The sequence below is a fragment of the Copidosoma floridanum genome, unplaced genomic scaffold (assembly GCF_036245765.1).
Source record: "Copidosoma floridanum isolate Cflo_tuat_1 unplaced genomic scaffold, Cflo_Japanese_pri ptg000078l, whole genome shotgun sequence".
Classification (NCBI taxonomy): domain Eukaryota; kingdom Metazoa; phylum Arthropoda; class Insecta; order Hymenoptera; family Encyrtidae; genus Copidosoma; species Copidosoma floridanum.
In genome coordinates this window covers 29,959-43,490 of record NW_028321955.1, presented here as the reverse complement: position 1 = coordinate 43,490, position 13,532 = coordinate 29,959, and the positions used below count along the sequence as shown (strand labels likewise).

At 34.6% G+C, this 13,532-nt stretch overlaps 1 long non-coding RNA gene across 1 annotated transcript in view; it reads right to left on the bottom strand.

The window, feature by feature from the left end:
- The window catches only part of LOC149372972 (uncharacterized), a 48,721-nt gene extending 35,492 nt beyond the window's left edge, over window positions 1–13,229 (bottom strand). Inside the window, exon 1 of the long non-coding RNA XR_016293550.1 lies at window positions 13,071–13,229. This is a non-coding gene — a long non-coding RNA (uncharacterized LOC149372972). The remainder of the gene's footprint in view (window positions 1–13,070) is intronic.
- Between the last annotated feature and the right edge of the window lie 303 nt (window positions 13,230–13,532).

Here is a 13,532-nt window from a genome sequence, read left to right as displayed (position 1 = left end):
TAAAATACATGGACTTATGTAATATGTGATTCGAAAATTTTAAGCAAAACGATGTTTACTATGATATACGTATTAATATATGTACGAAATTTTCACCACAGTGCCCCGAAAAAAGGTACTTTTGTCCAGTTACGCAGGACAAAAATTTCTTTTATGTAAAATTACTATTCGTGCATTTGATATGTACAATCAATTCTTGTTAGAATCATTGCATCGACAAATTAAAAAATTGAATTTTTGCTACTCTAAAAGTAAAAAAAATTCACTTTATATTATTGAAATTAAAGAAAACAAAAAACATATAGGTTTTTTTTATTGTAATATAATAAATTTTCATTTAATTCATTTTCTATTACTTTTAACAATTTAATATTACAATTTACACGTTCTTGTAACTAATTTCTACTAACCTCAAAATTGATAGCAAGAATATAGGTTTTGGTCACGTGACAATTATTCTTATAATGCATGATAAATAATAGAATATAGATTAATTATAGCTATGATACGTACGATGTAGCTTTGCCTTTGAGATATGACTTGTTATTTTTAAAATTATTACAATTGTTTGTATGAATCCATGTAACATATATTCTTGCACTTCAACAATTATTTTCTATATGTAGAATTATTTTTGGCCTATCTGGCTTCCTTTTCAAAGTGTGGCTTTTTTCCGAATTTTAAGAGGTTACGTTGTGACAAAAATTATTCAAAGATTTTGTAAATTTCCATACTAATTTTTCAAATACGGCATACTTAGAAAAGAATATTTTTTTATCCGTTATTTTCAAGATTCAGTCACAAAAAGATATAATTAAGGTTATGTTTGTGCATAGTCCAACCCCTCTATATTTTTGCAACCTAATCATGTTGTTCTTCTCTGAAAAAAAACGTAAAAATTGTTATTTTTAGCCAATTTTTCTTGCTTTTCGAGATACAGCGTTTTTTCTTGTTTTCAAAAGTAAGGTTGTATAAAATATGTTTAATACTTTATGCGCGTTTTTTATATATATGTATACATATGAACATGTATGTAATGACCAGGACGTAAAACTCATATATATATATATATATATATATATATATATATATATATATATATATATATATATATACACATACGTATACTTTGCCTCTAGTATATGTACAGCTGTTGTTTTTCTCTCCTATTCCCTTTTTCTCGATAGCTATACCTCAGCTTGAGCAAGCGCATCGATTTAGTGTTTATTCGTAATACTCGTAATAAAGAAACATATATACTAAGAAACCTATAATATATGTATACATATTTATTATAGGTATAGTAGCAGCGTGAGGGGAGGGAAGCAAGTGGCGTATATGCAAGAGAAAGAGAGACAGAGCAGTACACGTAGAGTGGCGCATGCTGCGTAAGAGAGAGACGGAGCGGGAGGAAGTGTATAAGAGAGGAAATTAAGGAGAGGGCTTGGGCCGCAGGGTGGATGGCTACGTTTTTTTGTAACGCATTTTCCCTCACGCAGCTGTTCGCAGCTCAACATAAGAAGTTTCACTTCAACAATATTTTTAAACTTATACATTACAAAAATTAATCGGAAAATATGTGTGCGCGCTTTTTTCACTATTTTTGCCCATTGTGCGCCGTGTGCTTCTTATAAAAAGGGGTATCCCTTTCGCTTACACCTAAACTGGAGAGACTTTCCGGGCAAGCCAACGTATGTTTCCATCCTCACATTTTCTTACCAATTGACGGCTATGATTGCCTAAACCCTTTTTGCGGTTGTATTTTATTGTATTAATTATTAATAAGCGGATAAACTGAAAGGGTATTCAATCTTTTTACTTCAATTCTATATTTTAATTTGCATTGTTATAAGTAAAAGGAGTCAGTTTACGGTTAAATAATAAAAAGATGGATATAGCTATCTTATTTATTTCTATGGTTAATAACATAAACAAGGGCCTTTGCATAAAAAAATGCAATTTTGTACACAATATCATACGTAAGATTTTTTCTCAAAGTCTCCTGTTTTACAATATCACGTGCTACAATTTTTTCGTAAATACTTTGCGGACTGTTATCATTCAAATTACTTACTTTATTTTTTACATCGTTTGGTGTATGGTAATCAATTTGCGCTTCATGCACACTACTACCTTTTCTGAAATAAAGTCTATTAATTCCTGCGCTACGATAGGCATAGAATCTGATATTTCGCTGAACGAGTGTAAGTTACAATTAATGCAACGTACAATAAATTTGTGTAAATACTTAAACGTTACTTCTTTCCACACTAAACTTGAATGATACTTCTTTGCAGCTCTCTTGTCTTTACATTGTCGTCTTATATCTTTAATCTCTATGGCTTTTACCTTATAGCTCATCGTAAGCTTCGAGGACCAGTTGTATCCGTAAATCTTGATATCTTGCAAGTTACTGTCATCCATCGTAAAGTATTTCTCAATGTCAGAAAAGGCTAATTTTAACTTGCTCCAACTAGAAACTGTAGAAGAAATTCCTTCAAAATATATGCCCAAAAGACGAACGATAGGTTCCCAATCGTGGTCCAACAATTTTTCGTATTCAAGCCCAACAATCATTTTTTCATCAAATGATTTGTTCAAATCGTAAAGCTTGCAGATAATCTGAGGGCGTAATGATTGTTAATGCTTCCTTCAGGCTAACAGATACAAAGCTTCTATCTTTCAGATTCTCTTTTTCACAAGATCCATATCCTCCTCGTTACGATGTATTAACTGTCGGATGATTGACCAGAGACTGACAGCTGCTTTTTGTTGAGGCATAAATGTATGCTACTCATTGTTTGAAAATGCGGGAGTAGTAAAAACGCTTGTAGCTGGTAAATCACGTTTGAGCTTGTCAAAACTATACCACCTAGCAGTTTAAATGGTATTACTTGAAAAACAAGTAGAAACGCCAAAGCACAAAATGCTGACTGTAATTTTTTTTTACAAAACATTCAGAGGTAGGCTTGTAAAATACTGACATTTTTATCACTTAAAATTTATAACAGTCCGTAGCTACATTTGTTGAAATGCGCAGACTACGAATTATAAGCATAAAATCACAATGATACATAACAAAAGCCTTAATTTTATATCAACGACATTTTACTAAAACTATTTAATAAGTATTTTATCGGACATCCACCACTACCCGATTCAACGTTTATATTTCTTTTGTTCTATCTCAACAAAATAAAAGATCTCGCAATTTCGTCATTTTTTTTTAAATCATCGGACAAATCGTCAAAAAATTTTCTGAAAACCAATCCATTACTGATGTAAAACAGAAACATTGAACAAATATTATACGGTGTATAAGGTTGTACACTACAGCTATCAAAATAAAAGCCATTACCTTGTTCATTAGCGTACATAATAACCCAATAAGTATCTGGCTTTGTATGATTGTCAGTGTTTATCACAAGTGTTGTCAATTTTGTCCACACCCATGGAATCTGAAGTGCCGGAAATACACCCACAGTATGCAAAAGGATTTGCCAGAGAGGTAATGCAGTATCTGTAGACTGTCCATGGTTAATTTATGTTGTTTTTTATGATTTGTTGTTAAAATTGTGTTCACAGTAACGATAATTTAATTTGCAAACATTATTCAAAGCATATCGATATTTTCTATGATCTGGCTTCAATGCATGGTGTATGCAGTACCCCTCCGTTGATAAAGCTTTGAAAGGCAGACAATCAATCTCGTATTCCAAATCTATAAAGTAACAATTCGTAATTTTGTGCAAACCATACTACTTTTCATAACTTCTGACGTTAACTTTGCGTGTGTTTCTTCTAATATAATTTAGAGTTTTGAAAATCACTTTTCAAGGTACTTTACCCTCGAAGAAATCAATTCCATGTATACGTCGGAATAACCAAATATTTCGTCGTTACGTCTTTTTACTCAATTTTTGCAAGCGATAAGAAGATATTACTACCTAATGTGCGGAAAAGTCATTGTTCAATGCAATGGCAGCAATTTCTTTTGGCATCATTACGTCTTTTTTCACCCTGAAATACTAAATGTCTACTACGAGGTCCATTGCGATTTATGAATAGTTGAGCGTAGAAACAGAAACTAAACCAAGAGATGATTGTCGCACCTAGCAGTAATTGTAAGTGTATGTAGTTAGTGGTGCCATCTAGCCACCTAAGTCAACCATGATTTGATGCGACGCATCAATTTCGAGAATATTCTCGTACTCGGCATACACTATACAGTTAACAGTAAAACTTGGAGCGTCGAAAAATCAGATGTCCGATTTAATGCTACAGTGTTGAATCAGGTTCCAATAAGAACATTTCTTCGCCGATAAATTTAGTGTTAAACCAAAAGCAAAGAGATAGTAACCGTTGTGGTTAAATAAATAAAATAATTAATTATTACTCGTGGGTATAAAGTCATTCTACTTGCGTCTTGGTCAGTATAGAAAAATGTATGAAAGTATGTATATAAAAGTATGTACAAGGTCAGTGGAGGGCATTGGGGTGGACTATTAAAAAAAAAAGATACAAGTCAAAATAACGGAAAAGACGACCGCATATATTTAAAATGTTAGTAACATTTAAAGGATAAAAATTAAGGTCTATAATCATCAGTAGAGTATTAGTTAGATTCTGCAAAAGTATAAACAATATCGGAACTTATTACCATAATTTGTTTTAAGATGAGGAATAAAACTTTTTTGACCTTATAGAATGAATAACTACAAAAAATTGAAAATAATATAAACATTACCATTACTATATAATTGTTACAATTATCTTACCCATGTACATAAAGCAAAGTCACTAAAACCGTTGTAATCGAGAACCACGGAAACTACTAAACCGATTTTGCTAAAATTTTGCATAACGATTCTTGACACTTTCTAGATGGTTTTATTATGGTTTTTATCTTGAAAAATTTAATAAAAATAGCAATAAATAAGCTCAAAGTTTTGTAAAAATACGCCAGCTTTTTACTTAAGTTCAGTAGGATCCGCTAGGGGGCGTCAACATAAAATCGAAGCTACCTGCAACAAAATTAAATAAGTGTGGTTATGATACGCTGGAGTGTCGCTAAAATTTCTGCAATCGTCTACTGGCAGTTCATTGAGCTGCATCTAGAATGTAGATGATAGTCTTGCAGCTGGGTATCCCGGTTACCGATGACGCTCTTCTCCAATGGGCAAGTGATCTAGGTCTACTTTTACCCTGAACCTCTAGGATTGACGAGTGCCACCAATAAAAAATGTATTCCAACCGATGATGTCTCAGGCGGAATACCAAGAGACGTGTCTAGCCAGAGCACATCCTTTTCCTGTTCCAACACTTCAGAGTTATGTGGCCATACCACAATTTGGCCTGGTGCCATCAGAGAATTTTTTCACTACAAATGTAAGCCAGGGAAGACAGCCCTGAAGAGTACGGGCAGCCAGAACTGACAACTTTTTAGTGGTCGTTCCAACGGCATACCTACAGAGACGGTATTTTCCAGGCCCACTTTCCCGACTAACGATGAGCGGTTGGTTATCCGGGGAACGATCTAAAGACGAGACATATTTTGGTCAGCGGCGTATCTCCCTCATGTACGGTCTCCGTACACACACTTCGAGGGTAAGAGTCAAGCTACCAATAGCTGGCTCTCCATCATCAAGAATCATAATAAGAAATAACTAGAAATTTTACCACTGGCCCTATTCGGGGGCTTTTCAAGTATTAACGTTCTCTACTTAACCATTAATCTCATCGGTTCTTTCAAGGACCACCTAAGTTTAAACTACTTTGCCAACAAATACACTTTTACTAAAATTTCTGAAAATATTATTCGTCGACTAAAAAACTACATAAAGCAGGCCACTATTAAATCAAGTCAATTATTCACTGGCAGACTTCACGAGCAGAGTTGTTCGTCGCAAGGTTGGGAGCCCCGGTGACCGACGACCCTATATTAGCCTCTCGACTCTAAGCATTCAACCAGGAATCACCAATCGTCTCCAAGGTCTGCACTAGACGAACTTAACAGCTATGAAGGAAAAAAAAACTTGAGCCAACGGAAGTATCTCATGGGCAAGCATCACGAACCAATATCTACTAATCTCTCCACCATGGATCATCAAAACAACTGAGTCTGCAAAAAAAGGTGCTTTAGACACCAACGTCTTCGACCTTATAACAGGAGACGTTGGGAAAGAGCACTACAACTAGCCTTAAAGCTTCGGACTTTGTAATTTTTCTCCCGATTAGTCTGAATTTTCAACAGAAGGCCAGAGAAGATCACTCTGAGATATCCAGGCAGTTACACTTGCTGTAAACTTTAGTCAAGAAAGAGTTTACTTAAGAAGCTCACGGGTCTTTTTTACGGCAATCGGACGTAGAACTACCTTGCCAACAAATATATTAGAACTTAACAAAGTTGACAGAAAATAGCCATTACGGGTCACAAAAGTCGCAAGACGATGAATTGGAAGGAAAACTTCAAATGTATCTAATGAATATAATTTCAGGCTTCAAGAAACTGACACAGAAAATTTATTGAGATTGGAACAGCAGCCTCAAAATCGACAAATTAAGAATCCTTTACGTGAGAGATCAGCTTTTCATTTTACCCTCACAGTAATCTCTTAAATCTTTACAGATCTAAATTCAGATTTTTAAATAAGAAGAAAATATATTTGAATTTATGTGGCAATAAAAAATGTAGAGATTAAGCTCTAGAACTTTGTTGCTCTGGTAATAAAGTTGTGAGATAAGAGAAAAAAAATTTTTTTAACATGTATTTTTGGGAGTTTAAAATCTTAACATCTTGAAAAAAAAGCCCTTTCCGTAAATTACACGGGAGAAACTGCAAATCAACCGCTGCTTATGGCCAACGATTACTTCATGGCATAAGGAACGCACGGTATTTTTCAGCATAGTTATATTTTTTTTAATTTTTACAGCTTATTATTTCACCAAATAAACTATATGAATTGCGAACAAATATGTTTTTAGTAAGAACATTTTTGTTCTGAGAAGTGTCAGGAATAAATGTAAAATTTTTAACTGGAAACGTTTCACATTACGTGTCAACACACAACGGTGTTCCATTGAGTAAGTCTCGGGCGAAGCCGAGGCGGGGGGGGGCCACTAGTTTACGTTTCAAGAGTAAAAAAATCTTATATCTAACCTTTTTCCACGAAAATATTGTGGGGGCGGTGTGAGGTTAAGAAGAAATCGGTGAGGTAAAGAAAATATATAGTGAGGCTGTTGGGGGTCTGAAAAAAGTGAGCTAAGCTGAAATAAGGGAGAAAACGACGGAGTTTTACCTTACTATGAGGAGGAGGGTCAATGCGGGCCTGTGGTAGGTTTGTATGGAATTCCCTACACAAACAACTATACAATTTAGGAATACATGTACATACTTACAGTACCTCGTACTATCCACAATTCTACAAGCTACTGCTAAAAAGCTAAAAAATGGAAAACACAGAACCTAACCAACTACACACATTGTAGAGGGTATCATGTTGAAAACTTTAAATAATCGATTTTTTTCTACACTTGACAAGCTGGAATTAATTAGATGGTGATGTGTTCAAACGTATTTTTAGGCATCCTAACTGGTTAGACCATGTATACAGTCTTTTGGTTTAAAGTGCAATAAATAAGTATCTGCAAAAAATTATTTTTTTATAAATAGGTATCGTATAGGTACATTCATTTAAGTTTTTTTATACAACTAGCAACCACAAAGCCAGGATAAAAGGACTTAGCACTATATTAATCAGTGCCTTATAAAGAATACTAACTTACGACTACTTTAAGTCGTTAAAATTACTTGTAAAAATTTCGGAGCATGGGATACATGATAAGCTTATTACAATTCAAATAAATTAAATAAAACCATAAAATTAGTTTTTAAGTTTTAATCTATGTTTTATAAAAAAGATTATAATATAATATGCAGTATACATTTAAACTTTTTCTTAACACGCACAAAACCAGAAGTTTTTTTTTCTTGTAGATTAGTTTGAAGGTCTAGAGCTCACGACTCCTCAAATTTGATCGGCTAGAAAGCTAGCAGGCTTACTACTTAGCTATCCAAGCTTTTAGTAATTAATAACAATAATAATAATGATAACAATAATAATAATAATAATAATAATAATAATAGTAACAATAATTATAATAAAAAGTGATGAGATAGAAGTAACTGGACACGAGGTAGTAATATACCTTAAACAAATGTGATATAATTAAGCATGCAACCAACACATCCATTATAGTATACTAAAGCAAGTCATATTAATATCTACGTTGCATATTATAAGAAAAGTAGAAAGAATGACCATAAAGATAGTATGTAGTATGTAAACCATAGTAGTTAATAACAAAATGCGTTAACTATTTTTTCTGTTTCCTTTACTATAGTCTTTCATAAAAAAGCCTTACCCAATAAGAGATTTCTGCATCAGTTTGTTTGGGGCTAATTTGAGATTTCACGAAACAAAACTAAAGCCAAGACTCAGAAGAAACCTCGTACTCAATCCAATAATTGTCCAAATCTAAAAATTTCTGATACTTAACTAGTACATGAGTGGCAATTTTCGTTGACGTATCGGAAAAAAATTTCATTATCTATGACCTACATGTATTACACCACAGGACTAGGAATTATTCAAGACTTAGGGAACAAGTTTTTTTGTTACAGAATTTGTTGTCAAATTTAACGTATAATTCAAATCTTTTTCTTTATACAGCAGACGTAGGGCAAATAATCTATTGTGCGGATAATCTATCAGAAAAAACAGGGACTCAAAAAATACTAAAATCGTTTTGATTTATCGTATAAACAATATTACATAACACAAACATGTCACGCTACAGCTCCTTTACCTGTAAAAAAAAGAAAAGGAGGAGGGAGAGGTACTGAAGCCAAGGATACTCGCCTCGTACGTCTCCTCGGTCTTCCGTCCTCCAGATTTCCGTTCCTGAAATGAAAGGGGCGTTTGTGCATTTTCTCTCTCTCTTCCCGGGGAACGAAATAAATAAGGGGAGGAAGCACAATTACTTTAAGAAATTTGTTTATTCACTTCTACCAATTTACATAAAGCTTTAATTGGATGGCACTTCAGCGGTTACGCCTCGCTGTACCAGCGACGAGCGCGCGTCTCGGGTCCTATGGCCAGAAAGGGCCTCCTCCCTATCACACCTGGCTCTTGTCACTCGTACACCCACACACGCTTACTCTCACAAGCACGTCCCTCTTCTGACTCTACTATATTCTCTCTCTTTCTCCCCTTACACTCTTTTCCTCGTCCGTTTTGGTGGCCGCACACTAGGTCACGATACTCGAGCTTCTATCCCTCTCTCTTTCTCTCTGTTCTTCACCGTTATCCCTTTCGTTATATGTCTTGGGTTTCTCTCTCACTCTCTCTTTCTCCCTTCCTCTCGACTACACCCTTCCACCTTACACACCTTGGACGGAGACGCGCGAGCACTTTCAGTGGCACCCCCGAGCATGCACCTGCGATTTTCTCGTACCCTTGTACACTCTCTCTCTCGCTCCCTTACACACGTTTACTCTCTCTCTCTCTCTCTCTCTCTCTCTCTATCTCCTTTTCTCTTGTTCTTTCTACCCTATCATCTACTCCTGGACCGTGTCCGATGTCCTACCGGCGCTCGCGAGCCCTAGCACGACCCACGAAACAACAAAAAGAAGGGGAGGGGGGGGAAACACACTATTTCGCGCCTTCTCGCAACTCGTTCTCGTGTTATGTCGGCGTCCCGCTGGTGCTCGAGCTGCCTGGAGGTTCTTGGCTGATGGTCGTCGTTTCTCTTTCTCTCGTCCTGAACCTCTGCCTCTCTCTCTGGGTGGCCGCCGACCCTGAGCGCGGATACAGCAGCTAAGCCTCTTTCTCTCTTGCTCGTCCTAGCTTCTCTTTCTGTCTCTCTCTCTCTCTCTCTCTCTCTCTCTGCTCAAAAAAAAAACTTTCGCTCGAACCTCTGCTCACGTTGGCTCTCGACTCGAGACTGGATCAGCTTGTCTCACCGCAACTGCAACGCCTACGTCTGCAGCCCTTTTTTTCTCTTTTTCTCTCATACCCGATAGCTGCCGCCACTGCCCAGAGTTGCACGCGCGACTACTCGTGCTAACTCTCCGCTGTTGCTGCTGTGTCTGACGCCGCAACGTCCTCTTCTCTTTTTCCAGGGAGCCAAAACAGAAAAACAATTCTAGGAAGGTAAGCCTATGCCAGTGTGACGTCATACGCGTTGCGTCAGCGAAAGCAGTGCGAGCATGGAGGCTGGATTTGTCTCGTTACAAACAGTACCACAATAATTTTACTCTGCTATAAAAATTTGAGTTAAAAATAAAACCACCGTTATAGACGATGACACCACGGCAACGAACGTGTTACATACGATGTACATGACGCATTGGACGTGGTCACCTCGTCACCGTCATAATCACGCGATAGAGGAGGGTTATTTTATACTAGTTTTGTAATAATTAATTATCTCCTATTTAAAAGAAAAATCCTAATAGAACCCACAAGTTGCTGAGATTCAAGACCATTGCCTGTACAGTTTGTTCCATAAGCCGAATATACACTTCTCTTGTACATGGTTTGAATAATAAATGTTATAATATTTGAATATGAATTTTTGATTTTTTTTAATATTTGCATTATTAAAGAAAAATTTAGGTCATTCGTGTTGCAAAGTTTAGATAAACATTAGTTAAATTTGAGTCAATTATTTCAGCAAAAACCCAAGTTGGGGATTTTCTCACTGACCATGCCGCGCTTATGTTTAGCCTAACATAAATTTTCGCAAAAATTTAGAAAAACTTGTAATTTTCTAGAAAACCGATGACTTACATTTGTATTTCAACCATGATTCAACACTTTGGAAACAATACAAAATAATAAATCTTCTTTTTGATTTTAGTAATAAATTCACACTGAATCTGCAACAAATTTTCACTATGCCAATATTAAAAGTACGTACATGCATAGTAAGACAACAATGGAGGACCTCCAAAGACAGTATTAAAATGGCTAAAATAAAAATAAAAAAAACATTTTAAACGTACTTCCATAAGAGATGGCGAAAAAGCTTATTAATACAAGAAGTCTATAACACTCATAATACTTTATGCTGATGGTAATGAAAGCAGATTTTTAAGTTGTTTTTTTTTCAACATTTTTAAAAATTGTTTTGTAAGGTTCTTCTTCAAGTTTATGAACGACTTCACACAAATGATTCTTTCATTGTATTCTGCTGTATTATACGTTCAATAATTATGTCAAATAAGAAATCACATCTTTTTACGTTAAACAATCACTAATCAACAAAAAAATTAAAATAGTAAGTATTAGAAAGAAAAATCAATTTTGTGATGCTATAAAGTAATGAAATTATTTGTAACTGAGTACTATTAAGATGGAAAAAAGAGAAAAAATGCTTAAAGCAATAAAGTAATGTGTGGGTGCGCTCAGGTTAAACTCGTTCGGTTCAGTCTAGCAGGGTAAAAGAGCAGGGACACGATGTGGTGAAAAAACAGAACACAAACACTTAAAGCCATATGATTAAGTTTATTACTTTAAACTCATCTTGTCTAGTTTTTTAATATTACACTTTTTTACACGCAACGGCTTGTTAGATTCGTAAAAGCTTGCAAGCTCGTAAATACATCAGAACCGTTCGACTGCCAGACGAAGGGAAGTAAAGGTACGGTGCAGCTCTTATTATTATTGTCGTTGCGATGAAAAGCCGCGCAGCAGTTATCTATTAATTTTAGATCTGCTGCGCACCGAGGAAAGGTGCAAAGCTCGCAACTTAGAGAACCCAAGAGTCAATTTAGGAGCGATCTCAATAGTAACTTTTCGATATATTATTTTAGATATTCGTAATTTTTGTCAAAATTTATGAGTTATCTCACAACTGATAAGAATTTAACTGCATTATCATTTTTGCATAATTCATTGTTATTAAGATTTTTTTTTATTTTAGTTAAGTATTTTTCTTAACAAGCTTTAATTATATTTAAATTATGGAAATGATAAGCTTTGTCCTTTTTTGCGACCATAATTCATTATTCTCTGTATTTTCTTGATATTTGGGACTCATAATTTAAAGATATTTTGTTTCACGTAAGATGCTTTTTAAACAAGAATACCCTACTTACTAAGGTTTATTAAATCATGGAGTAAGACGATTTAAATGCATGTCAACTAACTTTAAATACGTAGTATAGTTACGAAAGACAGGTCAGTTTCCTTTTTGTGACACACACACGCGCGCTCACGCGCTCACTCGTATTTATATATCTAGAATATACGCAGCGAACCATTGACTTAAGTATAAGCCCAAAATGAACATTAGTCTAAAAATTCATCCATTGCCAAAACTACACGCAACATAGTATAAATACTAAAATTCGATGTCAACAGTGGCAACATCGAAAATTATAAAGTATAATCGTACAGTCCATACATTTAAAGTCTTGATGTAGCATCACTGTTGATAATTCTAGCTGTAAGAAAAATTTACATCTAAATCTCGAAAGAAATATTTTAGGTATGTACTGCTCATTTTCACAGTTAACAATACGGGTAAGCGTAGCAGGTTATTATAAGTCACGGCATAATCGAACAGCACATATCCAACATATTTATTTCGAGATTTGGGATGTAAATTTTTGTTACATCTAAAATTAATAAGTTTAGTGGTGCTACATTAGGACTATTGATGTATGCAGTGTCTACTTCAAGATGCTTGATGTCAGCAATATTTACATCAGATTTCAGTGTGTGTACTATCTGGCGTATGGATATAAGATAATTACTAAGACAAATGTATTGGGTTCTAAAAGAATCATTTGAGCCGTGTGACACTAAAACGTTTATATCTACAAGACAACTGGTTAAATATTACTGGCTCTACAAAATCCTGTTAATTTTAAATAATCTTAATAACAGATCGCAATAATTTGTTTTGAGTATGTAACTAAAACTCAAAGAAGTTTTACAACTAATGTACTTGCTAAACATATATATTTTAATAAATCTTATTTAGATAAATCAGTAACTTACCTACGAAGACATCAATCTCTTTAATGCATGTATTTAATTTATCCAGCGAGTGAAGTATAACTTGCAACCATTTTTGATTATCTTCTTCGTCTGCATTTAAGCTAAGGAAGTCTAAATAATAATGCCATGCTTCATTCAGACATACTTCCGCCCATACGAAGCAATCCTAAAAAATAATCTTTTTTTAAACTAAGATAAACATATTATTGTGCATCTTAGTTTACTGAGAACTTTTGAACATGAAAACCAATAAACGTCACAAAGAAAGACATTTATTATCCAATAATAAGTATAATTATTCTATGTATTACTAATGTTTCTGCGTACTTAGGTAACTGTAAGCCAATAATTCAACAGAAGAATATTTAATGTCATAATTATTGTTAGTGTAGCTAATATTATGAATTCAGTTGATAAGTTATGTTGATATGATCATTTGTAAATTAATTAAAAGCATACTAA